Source organism: Aythya ferina (genome assembly GCF_964211825.1).
Source record: "Aythya ferina genome assembly, chromosome: 16".
Classification (NCBI taxonomy): domain Eukaryota; kingdom Metazoa; phylum Chordata; class Aves; order Anseriformes; family Anatidae; genus Aythya; species Aythya ferina.
Window position 1 is genome coordinate 11,378,757 of NC_140315.1, and position 20,214 is coordinate 11,398,970.

Below are 20,214 nucleotides of genomic sequence, written 5' to 3' on the forward strand. Positions count from 1 at the left end.
AGCAGGCCAGCTTCAGGACTCGCTGTTTGACATTTAAGGTGTCAAAGGAAGCAGGTAAGAACAAATATGGTGTTCTCAACAGTGACTGCAACAGAAGTTAGCTGAAGATTATCCTCCCTTGAATAAAAGTCGTGTGGAAATTTAAGGAAAGAAATTACATAGATCTAAATGTTTACTTAAGTAATTTAAACTGGTTTTACAGTGACTTTATAATTTTCCTTGTAGAAAGCACACCAGGCTTACCAATGTGACAAATAATTCCAATGAATAATTTAATAATAATAAAAACAAAAAATGCCTTAAAGTAAAATACAGAGAAGATCAAAGGCCTGTGAAGCAGTAACACTGCAAATAAAGTTCGACCTATGATTCTTTAAAGATTTTAACTTGGAAAATTGAAACAAATCTCCAACTGCACACACATGCTCCCCCACTCCTTCCTGCCCGAGCACCATTAACGTGAATTTCAAGCAGGGCTCACCCTCACCGCAGCTATTATTGACACAGGGTGGGTGATCAATACAGAACAGACTGGAAGCTCATTTTTAGAAATTGATAAAAGTTCAAATCCCAGAGGGGTTAGATGATTTACAGCACAGGTTAAAGCTGTGCGCTCTGCTTTGCTCAAAAAAAAGCAAGGGTTTTCCAGATGCTTCCATCTATTCCGCTATTTTATTAATGCCTTTACATCCGAATACGATTTTAGTTTCTTAGAATTCACGGGTAGGTTATAAATTTATTTCACTGAAAGTTACCATCTATCAAGGAATATGACTGGTGTCACAGGTTATCAAAGGAAGCGATGTCTTAGCCCAAAATAACCTTCCTGGTACTGCAGGCGCAGAGATCCCAAAGCTGGGCCTTACTGGGATGAGGCCTGCACCAGGACTCACGGCGGTCCTGGCCTCCCTCCACGGACACACTACCAAGTGTCTCGTCTCAGGTCCCATTTCGAGAGGTTCTGGAGCTGACGCTGTGACAAGAGGATGGGACAGATCCTGGGATGCGTTCGCTAACCATGATGAAACCTTCAGCTTTGGGCAGCGCTGCCAGCCCCGTGCAGCCTGGTGGAATTAAAGGCCTTGAGAAAAGCAAAATGGAGAAAGCTCTATCGAAGGAGCGCAGAGCAAGGACAGGAACAGCCCTACCCACAAGCAAACAAACCGGGACATGGCTGTCCCTTTCCAATTCCCTACAACTTCTTCCATGCCCTCAGCTCCCTTCTTCAAGGCATCTCTCCTCTGCTTAAGCATCAGCAGAAAGTTAAACACTGCTTTCCTTCCCAGGTCATCACCAACAACCGGCCTCACTAATGAAGTGCTCTAGCTAAAATAATAAAGGGCCAGTATAGAGTTCCTGTGAGTGCTGGCTCAGTCCAAACCCTAATATTGATGTTATTATATAAAAGTACCACAGAGTATGTAGGGCAACCCCATGTCTGTCACAGCCATTTCTTACTGTGTGCTTTTAATTATTTCATTGACACCCTTGGACTTGATAACTGCTTGAATTTCCCTGTCAACACTTTGGTCTTTGGTTTTCTTCATTAAATAACAGTTTCAAACAACCTTTTTTTTTTTTTTTCTTCACACTCCCCTCCCCTCCCCAACTTTTTTTTTTTTGGCTTCTAATTCTCTGAATGCCCCACACTGTTTTAAATTACATGCTCATTTTGGAATATGCAGACTATTTATCTAGGAGGCAAATTTCAGAGCCATCTGAAATTAATTTCCAAACCCCAAAGTTCCTGGGTACCAGCTTCCCATCCAGCCCTGGAATTTCCTGATGCTGCTGCGTGGTTCAGGTTTCTCCGCACCTCCGGAGCGCAGCCCCGCCAGCTGCGATGCGCGCTCCCTCCTGCTTCTGGTACTTTCTAACTGACCCTTTCAACGGGGAAGAAAATATCCCCCTTAATTAATTCTTCGGTATTATAATAAAGTAGGCTGTATGATTCTTAAAATTGAACCCACATCTTGGCACACAGAAGAGTTTCAAACAGCTGCAGTGTGCACAGCACATATAGCAGCATAAAACTCAGCACAGAAAGCTGCTATAACCTGTGACACCAGTCATATTAACAGATGTTAGCTGCCATGTGTGCACATCAACATAATTTCTAGAAGTATTGATTATCCCAGGTGATTTCAAGTGGAGTCTGGACACCCACAGCATCTCTAAAATTATGGCAACGGGCAAAATTTTAGAAGTTTCAAACATTCCAAATCCAATCAAAACCTGCTGCCATGGACAATCTTGAATTTTAGATTGCATATCTGTAAAGAGTCCAATCTACTTGGAGAAATCTGAAATTCCCTGTTGTTTTGTTAAATACATCAAAATAAGTTTCAAGTGTAAGAAAGGTTATGGCTTGTTTCAATGGTCAATTTTTTTTTTTTTCTGGTAAAATTATTTTTCTATAAGTTACTTGTTCATGTTAAATCAATTGTGACATTAAGTTTAACATGTTTTTCACTTCAAGATAGATGTTTTTCCAACAAGCCATAATTGGTATTTTGAATGTTTAATAAGATGGTCTCCCTCAAAAGCTTGTAAGACCTTTGGAAATATTTCTGCCTATAATTAGCTGGAGAGCTAAACATTATTTTGGAAGTGAGGACAGGGAATACAGTGATTTTGCAATATCAGGCCAATATTTAAATTTTAATTTTCTGCAACTGAAAACAGTTTTCATGTTTGTAATCAGACAGAGAAGTTTTCCTATGAACCTAATTACTGCATCATCACTATTTCCTGTAAGAAAATGACTAATCTGCTCCTGACATTACTTAAGTTCTTTAAAAATAAAGTAAATAAAAATAAAAAAAATACTCTGTCGCTCCTGAACAAGGGGCTTTTATACATCTAAGACTTTAGTATTTCTTACATAAAAAACTCCCAGGAGACATCTGATCATAGACGACAGCTGCAATCAATCATGCTGCCAATAAGATATTTATCAGAAATCTCACGCTAGCTGTTTGATCCACACCTGCCAATGGAAATGTATGGAATGAACAGCTTCATCTACCTTCTGGTGCCCATCCCCACATACACCTTGCTGCCCCAAATTGTGCTGTTTCTAGAAATGCTGGCAGTCTGAGGTGAACAGCAGCTACCTGGAAACTCCCAGTCTCATTCTCCTGGGGGAAAGGAGTGGCAACACGGTCATTATGGACAAGAGCAGTAGCAAAGAGGAGAGCAAGCTCAACTATAAGTTTCAAAAGAGAGAGGGTTAAAGAAAACATCTATTGTTGGTGTTTCCCCAAAGACACATTATTTAGTTGAGTTATACTACTATATACCATTTTTTGAAATAAAAAAGTCTGAAGCAGCAACATTCAGGCTGTGCTCCCTTTCATCTCGGCTCTGTAAGGATTTCTGTCTGTGAATGCTTCCCTGTATAAGAGGCAGAGTTCGAACTCGAAGACATCACACTGGCAAAAGCTGTTGAAGGGTCTAGTTAGGATGCTGAGATGTTTGCAGCTGATGCAACAGACAGGTATTCCAGCTCAGAATTCAGTCCGTGCTCTCTGCAAGTCTTCTACAAGACATAAAACTGATTTACTTTCATGGCAGTATTTTAAATGAAGATTAATTTGACATTTTAAGAAATCAAATTCAAAACCTTGGGTGTGGATTTTTATGAACCTAAAAAAAAAAAATCCATGCTCAGGGCAGACCAGTTTTTAAAAATGGCACTGAAACCAAAGGCAGCTTCACAAGCAGTGTGTGTTGAGCTCAACTCCTGTGGTTCATGATTTCAAGACTGAGTCCCTTGGACTGCTGAGAGCAGTAACGTTGCAAGACACATGGCAGCTCTGCTCTGCCACCAGCACACTGAAAACAACGATGCTGAAAGAAGTACTGGAAGGAGAGGTGCACTTCATTCTCTCTTAACTTGTTCCCATCACACTTACTCTAAGTGAAATTTCGCCTCCCCAGCTGCATACTCAGTTGCTGTAGAAGCTCAGGCACGTACAGGCTGGGTCCTTCATGATGACCTGTTCGTGGTGAACACTGCCTGCCTTTTGAAGGATCCACCACTGACACCTGACAAAGGCTTCATAGCCAAAGGATGGGACAGGGGACAACAGACACACACAGTGCTGACAGATGAGAGAACTTAGAGCAAGCTCACACTGCTTTGGGGCAAAAGTTAGAGGCCAGACAGACTTACATGAATTGGCAGATCAGCAGCAGGCGTGTATGGTTAGGTGTCTAAATCCTACCCTAAAATATCCTGACAAAAAAAGGAGGAAAGTAAATCGAAATAAACCAACATTTTGGTAGCCATCTCCAAGTGCTTTGAACAGCTGAAGGTCCTAAATACAGTCCTGCCCTTTCAGAAGGATTGAAAAGCCACAATTTTTAAGAAAAATACACTGTACCTAATAACTGCACATTAAAAGGGGGAAAAATCCATGCATCCACCTTCATCTTCAGGTGAACAAAAACATGATTTAGATCTCCATGTATTTTATTTCTTCCAGGTATTTCCACAGAGGTGTTTTGTGTTTTTTTTTTCAGGGAGGGGAGAATTCCTAAAACATTACTTTTAACATTTAGTTTCTTTCCATTACCATTTTCATAAACATAGGTTAGAAGCAGGGAAGAGCAAAGGATCTTCAAAAGTTTCTAAAGCCTTTAAGTGCTTACAGTAAAGCCTACCGCAATGGAGAAAAAATACTGCCAACTTCCAGGGGTTTTGGTATCAATGATTGCTTCTTTCCCTGACACAGGGCTGACCCCAGACGGTCCCGAACAGATCCTGAAAAGGCTGAAGTCCCACCGCATTAAGTGAAGGATATGCAGCCCATTTAACGAAACATTTAACACCTCAAATGCCTCATTTTTTTCAAGAAAATTAGGCACATTATAGCACATTGCCAGTAGGTTCTTAAGTCCAAGCCTGTTGCTGCGTGCAGCTGGACCACACAGCACCCACAGCCCGATGCAGAACCAAGCACTCGGCCATGTGCTGAGTGCTAACCATACACAGCCGATGGATATGGGCAATCAATGACTAAAATCTGCTTTACATCCAGCTCATTTACAAGTCTGATCAGATATCTTTGCAGGACATAGCAGCTCATGCACACCACTGGTTAAAATACCCTCACTGCTTCTGGATCAGCACTGGCTGCCAGCCAGTGCAAAGCACAGCTTGGGAAGTTCAAATCTCTCTCCATTTGTTCAATTAGAGATACCCTACAGCAATTATTATCTCTTAAAGAAAAAGGTAAACCTGCCCTGCAGTTTTTTCCTCCCCCTTTTACTATTTGAAAAGAGAAAGATTCAGCTGAGGGAAAATAACAAAACCGAGGGCACCTGTACTCCAGCAGTCACCCCTGCATAGACAGGCTGCAAACAGCACCGAGCTGACACTACAACATAACAACTGATTCACAGGGCTCCATGTTTCGAGGCTGCATTTAAGATTTCAACAGAAACTAGATGTTAAACTCAGATTAATGACGGTGGCTGCTCCTTTCCCCCGCAACAAAATCCCTGTACAGCTAGTTAGAAAGACAAAAACTTTTCCAAAAACTTCAACGCCCACCACAACGCCTGCAGAACAGGCAAACACCTTCAGGGGTGGCCAGAAGTCCAGCACCAGTTGACTCCTTGAGCTGAGTATGCAGGAGGAACACCAGTACAGCCCAGTACATCAGCACCTGCGGGACTGGGGCTCTGCAGCACTCAGCCAGGGCATGGGCAGCAGCCATCCTGGCGTTGGTGCGGAAGGACAGACAGACACCAGACAGCCACTGCTGCTCCCAGAGCGGGGATGGAGGGGCAAGGAACTCTCTCTTAACACACAATTAGGTTCTAGCCTAGATAAAAGGGGAGAGTCACAGATCACATCTGTGTCTCTGGAGCAGCAGGCACTGGCAGTGAGGCAGAGCAAAGAGTTAGGTATCCGGCCCTCTGTGGCACACGCTCTGCTCCTAGCAGTGTTACGAACCTGCATCGCTCCTTTAGGGTATCACAAGAACATCTTGAAAAAAATGCCTAATGAATTTCTGATCGCAAATCCTAGCACCGAGATAGAGCTACGAGACAGTAGAAATTAAGAAGCTGCTGAAAGCATCACTTGTTGGTTGTGGCAGAGCCCAGGATCAAATCGGGATAAACTGAGTCTCAGTCTAGCATCCACCTCTTGCTATGACAAAAAATAAACATCCAAAGTGTTTTCTGAAAAGTCATTGAATCAAGCTAGTAAATGGGTACAGCCACAAGATGCATACTTTGTTCGTAGCCCTGCAGAGGCAACCACTAGTGTGGAAACACCACTGTGATGGGACACCATCGTGCAACTGGCATCACTGCAAGGACATTTCAATCGTTACAGCAAAAATCAGGTTGTTCAAAACTTTCTCCAGTCTTTCCTTCTCTTCATCTGTGTGCTCTCCTTGCCTGGACTTAGAAAAGAAGGCACTTTACACCTCAAATTCTCTTTTCTTTCTTTTTCTCTTTCACTTTCTTCCAAGCCACCTCCCCCAAAGCAGCACTTACCACAGTGACAAATGAAGCAATAATAAGGTTAGTCATTTAACTCCTTGCATCCTACTTAAAAATCACCCTAATTACTGTGTAATGGGTCCACAGAGGCAGAAGAGTCTGGGTGAAATCTACCCGGAGGGCACCGGTATAGTTCATCTGTCCATTCTCTAATAGCACTCTAAAGTTCACCCTTATAAACATGTCACCTAGTCTATAATTAAGTGACTGGTCATTAGGTAACATATGTGGTACCTGTGGGTCACATATCAGTCAGCGGGTGATGGATCTTTATCCGATAGCCACGCAGAAGCAGCTCTGTCACCCAGCACTGCTCCCCATGCACAGCACACTCGCCGAAGAGTTGGTGTAGGTGTGGGGCTTTGTTTTGTTTTAAGCAATAAGCTCAGCTTGGGAAGGGTGAGAAACCGAGGGGAGGAGTGGGGGGAGGAAATATCAGCTTGTCACAGTTCAGTCTTCAGCCTAGCAGCACGAATAAAAGCTGAGTTTATTCCTTCACATTTCTGCAAGCATAGCGGTGTCTAAAGCATGCTTCATACTTCACTGACAGCTGAACTCCCCCCTCATACTCAACAGAAGGGGAGAGTGCTCATTACTGTACTTGTAGCAACTTCAGTGACCTCTCCCTTGCTCATAAAAGCAAGGTATGCTTTTTAACCCTTTTATCTTCCACAGATGTGCATAGCCACAATGGATAGAGAAGAAAGGCATCAGAAAATTAGCCTTGATTTCACCAAGAAACTGGAAGAACCCAAAGATGCACCTAGACAAACCACAAAGCCGTGCTGATCGGGCCATTCAATGCGTACACACGTACAGAGAAATACAAGTTTGTTTCAACTCCCTTCCCTCATCCATCTGCACCAAGAGATAAAGGGCTTCATCAGAAGAGATACTGGGACATGAGCAGGACGCTCAGCTCGAGCTCAGACTGCACACTACGTATGGTTTCCAGCAGGTTTTGTTACCCCTACAAGACAGAAAAGGACAGGTCACATGAAGACTTGACGTTCAGGCTAGAGTCCTAGAAACCCCAAGGCTCCCTTATACAACTGTTCAGTTTTACGGTTTATTTCTTTGAATTTGCAAGAGGAAGAATTTCCTTGAGGAAGGCCCATGTGGCTGGTGCCCCAGAGATAAAAATTTGTTTCAACGGTCTTTTTTTTGGGTACAAGAGGACTGTAATTCTGCAGGAGCCATGCAGACACCATTTTCAAGGAATTCACTTTTGACTTCTGCATTCTTGGATGCAATAACGCAATGAAGATCTGGACCACACAGATTTCCAGATGGTAAATACGATTTGAGCTGAGCTTTTCTTGGTAAGTAAATTATAAAGGAAAAAGAAAAAGCAAAGGAATCTCATACCCACAATGTTTATAATTGGTAGTTATCTCCGAGGAGAGTGCCCAAAGTTATGATATTATGGCCAAGAAAACAAGACAAGACCTTGGAATCAGCTTTCTGACCCCAACTGCTGAAATGTGCCCAGACTACCATACAGGTTAACCTCCCACAACATCTCTCCTGCTAACTCACGTCTCTGTTTGATGTTCACAGTAACCACTTGGGCCGCCCACAGTTTTGGTAACACGGAAAATGGAAGATTTGATGAGAGCATTAAGTTGGCCTGTTAAATTCCAAGAACAAAATTCCAAGACCAAGAAGAGGCATATCTCCATCAAGAATGAACTTAATCTGTTGTATTTAGAGATGTTAGCAGATATAACCGTGCCAAAAAGATCATTATTTGCAAAGCAAAAGAATGCATTTTGACTCGGTTCACATTAAAAAGTCAGCAGAGATGCACAAATTTTGCCCCAAAGAGAATTTGATTGCTTGCATGAAACATGGATCAAGTCCACAAGTAATGAAAGGATAGAGAAGTGCATTCTTTCATATACTGCACAGAGAAAAGCCTTCCTTCTCTAGCCAAGATAAAAATTTATATACTGAGACATGCAATCTCTACGGGGATATCCACCGCTCATGTTCTTACTGGACTTCAGTAACTTTCTCATGACAACCAATTCCATCAGTCTCTGCTTTCTTCATACCAACAAAATATTACACAACTTTTGTACTTTCACATATTTTGTGCATTTTCCCAAGGATTATCAGGTTCTCTAATCGAAGATAAGAGGAGCCAGAGATTGTAGCTTCGAACAATATCTACAAATGTGGTTTGTAATTTCAAAGTAGAGCTCATGAAATACATGGTTTAAAGCTGCTGCCTGAGAAGGCTTGCATTGAAATTGCTTCTCCCCAGCCTGGTGCTCTATATTACGTCAATATCATACTTTGAAATACTGTTTGCACACAGCAAAGAAACCTCGTACATTTTGAACTAGAATTAGAATTCAAGAACTAGAATTTAGAATTCAAGCCTCCTTATCTGGGGGTCTTTTACTCTACAAGGTTGCTCTGGGTGTAGTATCAATCACACTATGATGGATAGACATCCCATACCAGGGTCATTCGTACCTCCACTGCTTATTGAACTGCAACACCTCATCCTCATTGAATACTGACGGCTGATCTATATGATTCAGGTCCAATCAAAGCAGTGATTTTTCAGCATTAAGGACTCTTCCAGTTGACATGCTTGCACTGAGATCAGAGGATCAGAACAGTGAACAGGAAAACAGCCCTCAAAGAGGATTAGTCAACTGTTTCTGTGTATTCGCACAACTCTGCACCATAAATGTTGCAGCGACCCCTTGCTAAGGAAAAAAAAGCCTGTAGTGCATCCTCCATGTTTTTTACTCAAGAACACGTGACTTTATTTGCACACCCAGTTGAAACATATCATCAGGACAATTCTGCTTCAAGAGTTTGACTGGAAATTTGCAGGTGCAGGAGTACAGCAACCTAAACTCACCCTTTGGCATGGCCAAATCTAGGTCATGTTTGAAGAGGACATATGAATACAGAACAGTTGAGATGATGTGTGAACAGTGACTGAGTAACAAAGTTGTTTGACAGAGAAAGAACAGACCCAGCAGACTCCTTCACTGTTCAAGTGGAGGCTGCATTAAGAAGGATTGCTCAATAATCTGTAGAGATAGGAGCCTCCTTGAGAGAAGAGATAAATTTGGAGAGGAGATTTTTAATAATTCTTTTTCTATATAACTCAGTAGGTGTGCGATATGCAACTGAAGGATTAAACTAATTTCAAGAAATCTTGTATCTAAACAGAAGTGGAGCCAATTCCAAAGAAAAATACACGGATTTGAGATAATTTGCCTTCAGATCTATCCCTAGTTAGATGCATCTATAATAGTGTCTTTTCAAAGTCAATAAGAGAAACCATTATTCAAACTGCAATTATTTCCTGTGCCAGTAAGGCAGTCTAATTGCCTTTTTTTTTTTCCTCTCAATCTCTACTATATTCAATGCAGCACATGCTCTTTCCACGTGCCAATTGCCAAATTGCCATGCCCTGAGAAATACCCTAGCTGAATGCACAGGAATGCTGACCCTAAATATCTGTTTAAGCTTGAGCTTGATTTCCTTACACAGTTGGCAAAGCAATGTGGTAAGATCTGAGATTTTGGCTGACCAGTAAGAACTGGCTTTTGAACTACAACATTTTCCTTGTGGTTGCAGCTGTTCACACTAATCCACTGAAATGAAAAGAAAAAAATATGAGAGACTGACATAAGGAAAAGCAAATGAAGGAAAATGTTGCCCTCATTTAGTGAACATGGGCAGAAAGACATTGTGACCTGCCTGGAGCTGGACATACAGGGACCGATTCTTTACCGCTTGCATCCTACGTTACTGCTGCCCTGCAAAGGGAATGCGAATCATTACTCTATGCAAGCGTAGGTGACCACACATGGACAAGGCAAGATATCATACAGCCCTTATAAATGAGACTTCTGCAATTCACTCCTCATTTAACAGTAGAACACTAGGTGGTCTAGAATGAATGAAAGGTGTAGCTTGTACTCTCATACACAGTAATTGCAGGCTCCAGCCAGTTAACAGTAAAATATTTGTACTTTTAGTTGAACAACACTTCTAAAATATAATACATTTGGTTTCTATGTTCATTAATGTTTCAACTTATTTTGTTTAAAATTATTTTGCCTGTTTTGCTTCCATTTATTGGGACTTGTGTCCCCCTAACGGTCTCAAAATCAACCGCCATCCTGCAGAAAGAGAAAACTTCATTGTTCCCACTTCACAGAACTGAAGAAAACCTATACAGGTCCACAGGGTTGTGAATCTGTCTTTTCATATGTATGACATCCTCACTGAACCCTTGCAAGATTGCATCCATGTGAAGAACTGCCAAATCCTTTGAGAACCCACGGTCTTCCAGTCTTTCTCAAAAGGGACTTGAGTTTCATAAGAGAAACCTTATATAAAAGCATGCAGACCACATTTCTGCTTTTTATTTTAAATGTGTACATTTGACACATTAAAGAGCATCTTGATAGGATTTTTCTTCCCCGGTTTTCAGTGGTACCAATCACAGAAGCAATCTGAGGGCAGGTGTTTGTTTTGTTTTTATTATTCTGCCGAGCACAGCATTCTCTGCAACCTTCAGTGGAGAGGAACAAGGGAAGAACAGCATCAACTTCCAAGAAAATATCAAAAGCTAATAACCACCCTTCTGAATTTTAATCCATAGCCAACCCAAGAATAGCTGACTTCATGCACTCTTAGCACTTTCCAGGAGTAATATAGAGGTACTTAATCGCACAATCATCTTTAAGGGGGAACATACTAATATGTTAACACGATTAACACCATTCCTAAATATTCCATTTTACCTCTTAAGGTGGTAGTAAAAACCTGATTTTTTTGCAGGAATTAAAGATTGAAAAACAAAGTGTTTCTCTTGAAAATGCATAATTTTAATCATTTAAGAAGTTTCCTTTTTAACTCGGCCAAGAGATTCAAATAACTCACAAAAGAATTCTCTAGAACAGACCCTTACTGTAGCCATTTGTACACATGTGCAGGCTTTAGGATCTGGGTAGTGGGGATGGGAAGCTACATTTGCTGCTCAATGGGTGCAGCTGGGTATTTCCCACTCAGCCCTAAGAAGCCAGGAGCAGCTGGGCACAGACACCCGCACCCACCTGGTCAGCACCAGGCACCTTGCACCTTCCTGCAGTGCCACAGCTGAGGGACTGCGCCCCTTCCAACACTGCACCCACACAAAGCAAACAGGTTGGCTTATAAACACCTTTAGCACTTTGTACTGGGTCTGCACTCAGCCTGCTGAAAAGCAGTTCTCTGGTCTCTCTTTTCAGTCCTCTTGCTGCATGAAGTCTGCCACTGGTGAAGAAGGTGAGTATATTTATGCAGCAGAAATGGCCAAATTAAAAGGATCACCAAAACTAGACTTTTAGAAGTCTGTTAACACAGAATTGACCCACAATTACTTAATTTTGACAGCAAAGGCTAACACTTTTAAACAATGTTTTAAACTGCTTTCACAACTTTCAAAGGAGTTGTAGGCTCTACACACCTGACTTAAGGCACATCACAGACAGCCACCCTTCCTAGGTGTTGCTACTTTCTTATTTTTTGGATAAGCTTACTACAATAGGTTGAAAATTTGATTAGCATTAGAGTCTCACTGAGATAAAAGTTTTGCTACCTTTACTGCAGTTTTGATTTTCTATACTATTTATTTGTGATATATTACTCTCATCTTTCACAGGCAAAGATGCTGAGAAACACCCAGAGTGCAGCTTGGCACAGGTTACACAGCCATTACCCATCCAGAATAATTTATTTCTTTTGCAAAGAAACTTAAGAACATGGTCCTAAGAAAAATATGCATGAAGAAGAAATATGGTATCACTATCCAAGTAGTTAGGACTACTGTGTAATAGCATTCATACCCAAGAAAATGTGAGCACACAGTCCTTCAGAGAAACAGATTGTTCTCGAAGAGACAACACAATAGTATGGATGGGTTGCAATAATGCATAAGCTAGCAAGATCCAAGCAGTGTGCACATCATATAAATCTCAAATTGAGGGATTATTATTCTATAAATAAGAGTAGATACACACAGATAATCTGGAAGAAAAAAAAAATCTACATTTGGGTTTTGTTCTAAATGGATTTCTGTGCTAGCTGTAGAAGATCTCTAGTGACCCCAAGCAATGAGAACAGTCTCCTCAAAAAGACAAATTGCATTAGTCTAGCAAGTAACACCAGCCTGATGAATTAACTTTTTCTTCACTAAGAGATTCTATGTAAATGTGAGTAATCCCTGCACAAATGAGAGAAAAAGGGCAACCTTTCCAGCAGCCAGGATGCATAATTATACTCATATTAAAACAGTGCAAATAGAACTATTTCACATATGAAATATGCATAAAGTTAGGTCAGAGAAGTATAATTATTAGTGATCTGTTTAAGGCCTTGAGAATACTCCAAATCCCCCATAACGTTGGAACAGACAACTGAGAGCAAGGCCCGGAGAGGGACCCTCAGTGATCTCTCCAGTGGGCATATGCAGTCTGCAGCCCCTACAGCCAACATAACCTGCCCATTGTGAGGCCAAGAGACCCCTTTCCTATTACTATGAAACCCTTTAAGGAAAGCCAACAGATGAAAAAATTCCTACACAACTACCTATCAACAAATGTCAAAGGTTGTGGAGAAACAATTGCTTTTTTGCTTACGAGATGCTCCGAATTTAATAGACAGGGACCTGAAGGAACCACACAATCCATTTTACATTAGCTTCACCTGATTTCAGTTGCTGTTGCAAGCCCACCAAGTATTTCCAGAAAAGTCTATGAAGTCAGGATGTAACTCACCAGTCTAAGAGAAGCAGAAGAACTGTCACAAGGCCAGCAGATCGCCATAACCTTGCACAGCTTGCTTTCCCCAAGTCTAAGAGGAGACAGAGAGAGCAGCTATGGCCCTAACACCCCTCAGTGGGAGCAGGTGCTGTTTTAAATCTGTAGAAACAGCAGCTGGAGGTAGTTTGTGTAACTGGCTGTAACCATACAGTTGCTGCAGGAGTTCTGCCTTTGCTTCGTGGGAGTTTCCTACAACTGGGTGATGTTCCCCACGTGAAGCAGCCGGATGCCAGCCCCACAGCCAGCCTCAATCCCAAGCTCTCTGTGGTGGGGTCTGTCACACCAACATGGGCCTGGAGCTGCTGCCAACTGCACACACGTTTCTGTAGGCTGGTGAGCTGCTGCCACTGCTGCAGCTGTTGAGTTGCTCATGCTGCACTGAGATTCTCCCTAAAGCCATTATTTGGGCTGCAGCAGATGACAAACACCGTCTTAGCCACGTTATCGTAAGGGTGCTTTGGTGAAGAAAGGGCCAAGACATCAATGATGGGCTCCTGCTACATCCCTGTAATCACCACACTCCCAGATGGAGAAGTTGCTTTCAACACAACACAAAGCATCTTCCAGAGGTTCATACATGCGTGTTACTGTCAGGCTGTACAGATGGAGAAGGAAGAACCCCAGTCTCTTCTGTGGCACAGCAGCAGCACCATCGCAGGATGAACTTGAGGTGGCACTCTGGCAAACGCCACCTTGACTCAAAATGGTTTTTGAGCACTAGAGGTGAAGGATGATCTCTGAAGACTATGCTTAGCACTGCAATGCACACTTCACTGCTAAAAGCAATCAGCTATCATAAGCAAACTGCACACTACGGTTTGCTCACATTGAGCTGTCTACAGAAAGACCACTGCTCCAGTCCCAATTCTAGCTAATAGGTGAGCTCCATAGCTCTAAAAGGCTCAGAGATGCTAGTAAATACTTTAAGAACTTTAAAAAGACCCTAAAACAGTTAAGCTGCAATAATCTCCTGAAGTGTTTAAGTGGCTTAGGTCACCAATAAGCTGCTGTTGTAAATTAATCGGGAACACTACTTAATTAGGACAACGAGCTATTCACCAGTTTGTCCCAACAAGGAAAGCCTGTTATGCTCTTTAAAGTTACATCCTTTTGTAATCCCAAAGAAAACAAACCCTGTGTTTAAGCATTCACCAAACACACATAGCCAAATCTACAGCTAACGTGTGTTTAACCATTTTTTAGTTCTACATTTTACACCCAAGCCTTGATCTTACATTCCAGATGTTACTTACAAGACTTCCCGGGGTACATTTGGCAGCACATACTGTACACCACCACAGCAGCCAGTTCCACCACTGATGAACACCCAGTCCAATTATTTCCTTTAACGAGCAATCACCAGCAAAAGATTTTTCAACAATTCCTCAAAATTTCAAAAGTTAAAGAAAATAACATATGAAAGAAAGAACAGCTGAAGCTGCTGAGCTAGAACATACCAGATTTTTCTAAAGCTTCTCTTTACATATCAAAAAATACCTTAGAAAGCAAAAATTTCAAATTACGTGCTCTTCTACTATAACAAACCATGGTCTCTGGAGTTATTACTGACACCACAAGAGTCCTTTTAAGTATATATTGTTCAAATGTAATTGAAATTTCACTTTAATTCAGACTGATGTTCATATTTATTTTGTGTTATTTGCTCAAAGCTAGATTACAAGAAAAATCAAGCCAGTATATCACAGCTCAACTCCTATTTACTCAAAATCTTGCAAAAGCAAATGCCCTCTATTACCATCATTTTATAATAAATTGTTTGAGTAAGAATTAGGGGCTAAATGTAAGCTTGTCAGAACACGTACAGTCACATGTAATATTACAAGATCGTGTGAGCAAAGCAAAAAAATTCATATTCAGTTGTGTTATTTCGTAACTCCATACCTAGTTACTTGAAAGCTCTTATCAAGCTCGTACATAAAGCTTCATATGAGATTTGGGAACCAGACTGCACATCCAATACAGAATCCTGGTCCTAATTTTCTATTACAAATTGACAGCATGCTGGAAGTAGATTTATAACTTACTGGAAATTGATTTACTATGAAAACATTAGAATAGTTTCAACATGTTAACAAGTGCATTGGGGTTACCGATGTTCAAAGCACCATCGTGAAGAAAAAAAGCATCCAAGCCATGTCATTCCTCACCCAACTCATCTGAGCAGGGACAATCCAAATCTTTATTCAAAGGACTAAACAAATACATGAATCAGACAGTGCTAGCAGAAGTAGCCTTTCTAACCCAGAGCATAAGAAATTCAGTCTCATGACAAATATGCAAGCAGAGTTAATAGAAGGGAAGCAGCCATTTGTTGCATCTGCTGAGCTTATCACATGTACAGACTCCATCAATAGACACACAAACTTTATTTTTGAAAGAAAAATTCATTTCTCCCAATCGGAGAATTAAAATTAACAACCTCAAAAACAGCTTGAGTTGCCAAGCATCTTGCCTGGCCTAAGTCTGGGATAGAAAAGATTTAACGTGAAAAAATTCAGGTCGGGAATGACCTTCTGCACTGATTGACTTTAGTGGAATGTAAATGATGGGCAGTAAATCAGGCGACGTGCACGCCGCTCAGTGAATCATACCATTCCCTTCAATCCCATCTAGAGGGAGAGACATAAATCCTCCCAGTTCAAGCTGGGCCATGAGCAGCCCTTTATATTTCCAATTAAAGATGTACTGTCCTTTGCCCAGCATTCAGTTGGGACGCCACGCATTAATATGGTAATCAGCAACCCAGCAGCGGGCCATGGGGGCCTCATTGTCTCTGCCACATTCATCCCCAGGCTTCCTCCCAGCCAGACAGAGGAGGGTTCGGTGTGACAGGCAAATCCCAAGACACGACAGAGAACCCTTCATTAGGCCCGATTTTAATGCCGTGCTGCCAGTAGGCAACATGTTTTGATTATCGGGGCTTTCACACTGCTCCTCCGGGGCTGGAGGCGAGCTACAGATGCTTCCCAGCGCCACACAACACCGCGCGGCCCGAAGGCAGGCTGCCGGCCTCAATGCCCATCAATCACTCGGCCGCCATCCCGCCAGCGCTGCGAGGCTCCTGCTTATGGGAACGGCTCCCTCCCTTCCTCTGCAGCGGGATGACAGCGGGTTACAACAGACCACTGACGGCCCCACAGCCGAGGAGCAGGATGGGACGCCCAGGACACCGGCCCTGCGCTCACCACCAGCATCTCTCCAGGCCTGGTGAAGGCGCCATGAGGCAGGGCCGGGGCCGGCAGTGACAGGGGACATCGCGCTGCGTGCCCACGGGGTAACAGAAGCCATCGGGGCCATGGAGGAACCAGGGAGGTGCAGGTAACAGCCACTTGCTGTGGGGTGTCTGAGATCACCGAGTGAAGAGGGGTTCCAGCACGTGACGAAGGCCATAAATCTCTTCAGACCTCCACAGGCAACAGTGGAGAAGATGATGGATGAGACAGATTCACGTTAATGGACTTGGGATTTCAGGTAATGGAAACGAGGGCTGGGAGGCCACAAGGAGGCCTACCACAAGGTGAGGACAGGTCTAAAAATGTGAGATGAGGAACTGATTTTTCATTTTCCTCCCCTATTTGGACATCTTCTCTACAGGAAAACAGTTTGGGGAATGACTGACCCCCTCCACCCGGAAACAGATGAATGAACTGCAGGATTTGAGAGGGTGACGGTCGTGAGTGGTAGCTGAAAACCCGCAAGTGCTCAGCAAGTCATCTTCTACAAGCATCCCATTGTATGAACCACCTCATTGCTCCAAGGCAACCACTTCTGCCCAGGACTTTAGTACAGACTGGATGGAAAGAGTAAATAGACCCTAAGATGGGGGCTGATGTGTTCTGACCGTGTTTTCCAGCCCCTCCAAGCTGCACTGCACACAGTTCAACCACAGCTCAGAAACTAACCCCGTGTTGTTTTTAAGACCCAATACTGACAACAGTGGACAAACAGCAGCTACCCGGCAGGGAAATGGGTACCTCCCTTTGTGACCGAGGTCAGGGCTGTTAGCTTCATGCTCAAATCGCCTGGCTGGATCGCACGGATGCCAGTCGCTTCTCTAGGCAGCAGACTGCAGTGCTGCCCTGGGGTCCCTTGCTGCAGACCAGCAGACACTGAGTGTTGCTAAAGAAGCAAGGTTTCTGCTTGCAGCAAGCAGGTAAAACTTGTTTTACCTGTAGAAGGTAGGGCCCACAGCCTTCTTTTGGGGGGTTTGACTTTGGAGAGGGATTTACTTTCCCCTAAAAGGATGGAGAGAGAAATTCTGGATCCAAAAGCACTCCCTCCCACACTGGCCACCTTACTGCACCCCACTCTCTTCAGCACTCCACAGCTATTTTTAACATCTCATTTCCTCACATTATGGCAATTTACATACTTAAACACATCACATTAGCGTCCAAAATATAAACAAAGTGAGATAATGCACTGTAAAGAGAGCATTAAAAAGCCCTGCAGATACACACACAGGAGCTTTTGGAAATCAGGCAGTTCTTTGAAGCAAAGCAGTTGTCCTGTATCAGTAATAGGAGGATTTCTCAGCAACACTTTACAATAAAGCAGACTTAATGAGAGCTGAGCAGTGGTGTAATTCCTGTGGAATTGCATATTGAAAGCTACATTCATACCCAAGGAGCCCATCAGGACCAGTATTGTTAGCATGAATGCTGAAGGAATTGCAAAATGAATTGCCATTTTATTATCAAGTGCTTCCGATTGGCTCTATCCTGCCATCTGTGTCATTTGGAGGATGTGAAGTAGCAGAGGTCCGAACTTGGGCAACTGAAAGGTGGGTCAAGGGGAAATTTTATGCTGCAGCATCCTCTGCTTCTTTACCAAAGAAGTTCAGCACGACAGCCTGCCTGGTACCCTAAGAGGAAGAAGGGCCAAAGTGGAGAGCAGCTGGCCAGGGACGAGGTAAGGAGGCTGTATTCCCCTGAGCTGAAGGGGAACGCCATTAACAAGCAGCCATACAAAACCTGATCATTGATCCTAGCAAGGATCCTAGCTCAGAAACAAGGGTCTGGCAGATTATCTAGCTATTTTAAAAATCCTACAGCCTTAAAATTGTACGATTTCAAAACTAAAGTACCCAAGAAAAAAACAAATGTGCACACATCTCATTTAGCTCTATAAAGAAGGAACAGATCCCAAAGCTGTTTGAGTGATCTAGAGGCCTAAATTACTTTAGGCACATAAAGTCACATCGATCAATTACTAGTATCTAATATCTAGTTAAGTGTTAGCTCATTTATGTGCTTCTGAATTGAATAGACACACAAAACAATTTAGGAACAGACTTCTTTAGCTCCCACTTGTTATCTCCACTTATAGCATTCATTGACAAAAACACACTTTAAATGAAAAATGCCTGTTATATCATCTTGTTCTATAATTGAGGCACTGTCACTCCAGTGAGTTGGATTTGATGCCTCTATATGAATTCTGATTTTATTTTTTACTTAACTATTCCCTTTGAACCTTCTAGACAAAGGGTTATTGTATTATTCATCTCCTTATATTGGTATTGCCAGTTTTTGGGGTGCTTTGCAAGCAGCAGAGCATACTCCAACTCTTGGCCCAGCCCTCATACCACTAATAACCCGGGAACTACAGACCACAACAGCTCCTCAAAAAAAAAAAAATCGTATACACAATAATTGTATATATTGTATATACAATACAGCAGACCAGAACATCTTTGGTTTTACTTCTTTTCTAGTTATTCCAACAAACTGAGGCTCAGGGATTAAATTTCTTGCTGCAGGTCACACGGTATATAATGGCAAAGGCAAGACAAGGAGAAGGTAGCCATATTTAACAGGGTGGACCCAAACAATGCAAATGGGAATGACTGAAAGCAGGCCTGTCCTACCAGGTATCCAGGCTGTACTTGCAACGTGTTCAAAGCCATCACTTGGCTCCATCCTCCCGCAATTTCTCCGTAGCTTGATGCAGACACAGGATGCGTACCAGACTAACATAGCTCAGCTAATCACAAATGCCATGCAATTGCTCCATACTTTACAAGTGGTTGAATGGGTGCTTACTGGTATGCTCCGTGACAGTCAAATTCTATGACACAGCAGAAACAAATTTTTCAAAAATTAAATTCTTCAAATTTACAGTACTATAAAAAATGAATGAGTTTAAATATTTCCAGATCTACCAGAAGAATTATTCAAACTAGCTGTATAGGTCTGACTTTTCCATACATCACTCTAAATCAGGAGGGATTTCGCTAGACCTGAACATAAATAATTTATGTTCTACTGGGAAATGCTCTCCACATACCAAAAGCTTAAGAATAGTTCCCTATCCAGCATGAAGGTCCCAATTCAGCAAAGCAGGCACTTCACATTACAACTGCTCCACTGAAATATCATGTATTAAAGAAAAAAATTAGTCACCTTTAAAAAGCTTGGTTCTAGTTCCAGCAATAGCAATAAATAAGTTTCCTCTAGCACAGGCATTACTCCCAGAACCGTGCCTCCATCCAGAAGCTCACCGTCAGCAATACACACAAGGGGAGGTGGTGTCCGTCTTCCTCTCAGCTTTATTACAGCTGTGGAGGACTTGATCCTGCAACACTTTCTCACAAAAACACTCCAGGCAGCAGCAAATCAGGAGACTGATGAAGCTAGGGCTTAGCCGAAAGGTATTTGCTTGGCAATTTGAGCCAGATTACTATTTCCTTTCAGGTAGGACATTTAGTAATTAATTGAGCACCTTTCCTACAAGAAAATCCTCTATCTACAGAGGGGAAAAGAGCTTAACCCTAGTATTTGAACTGCTAGTCCTTCTAGCACAACGGCTCTACCTGCAAAATTGGTTG

General features: G+C 42.4%; 1 protein-coding gene and 1 long non-coding RNA gene across 2 annotated transcripts in view; one reads left to right on the plus strand and one right to left on the minus strand.

Moving 5' to 3' along the window:
* Positions 1-20,214, minus strand: part of LOC311445462 (uncharacterized protein) — a 342,727-nt gene that overhangs the window by 202,834 nt on the left and 119,679 nt on the right. The window lies entirely within an intron of this gene.
* Positions 11,622-12,496, plus strand: LOC311445474. The gene is made up of 3 exons (XR_014698432.1): positions 11,622-11,709; positions 11,793-11,829; positions 12,206-12,496. It is a non-coding gene; the product is annotated as an uncharacterized lncRNA (long non-coding RNA).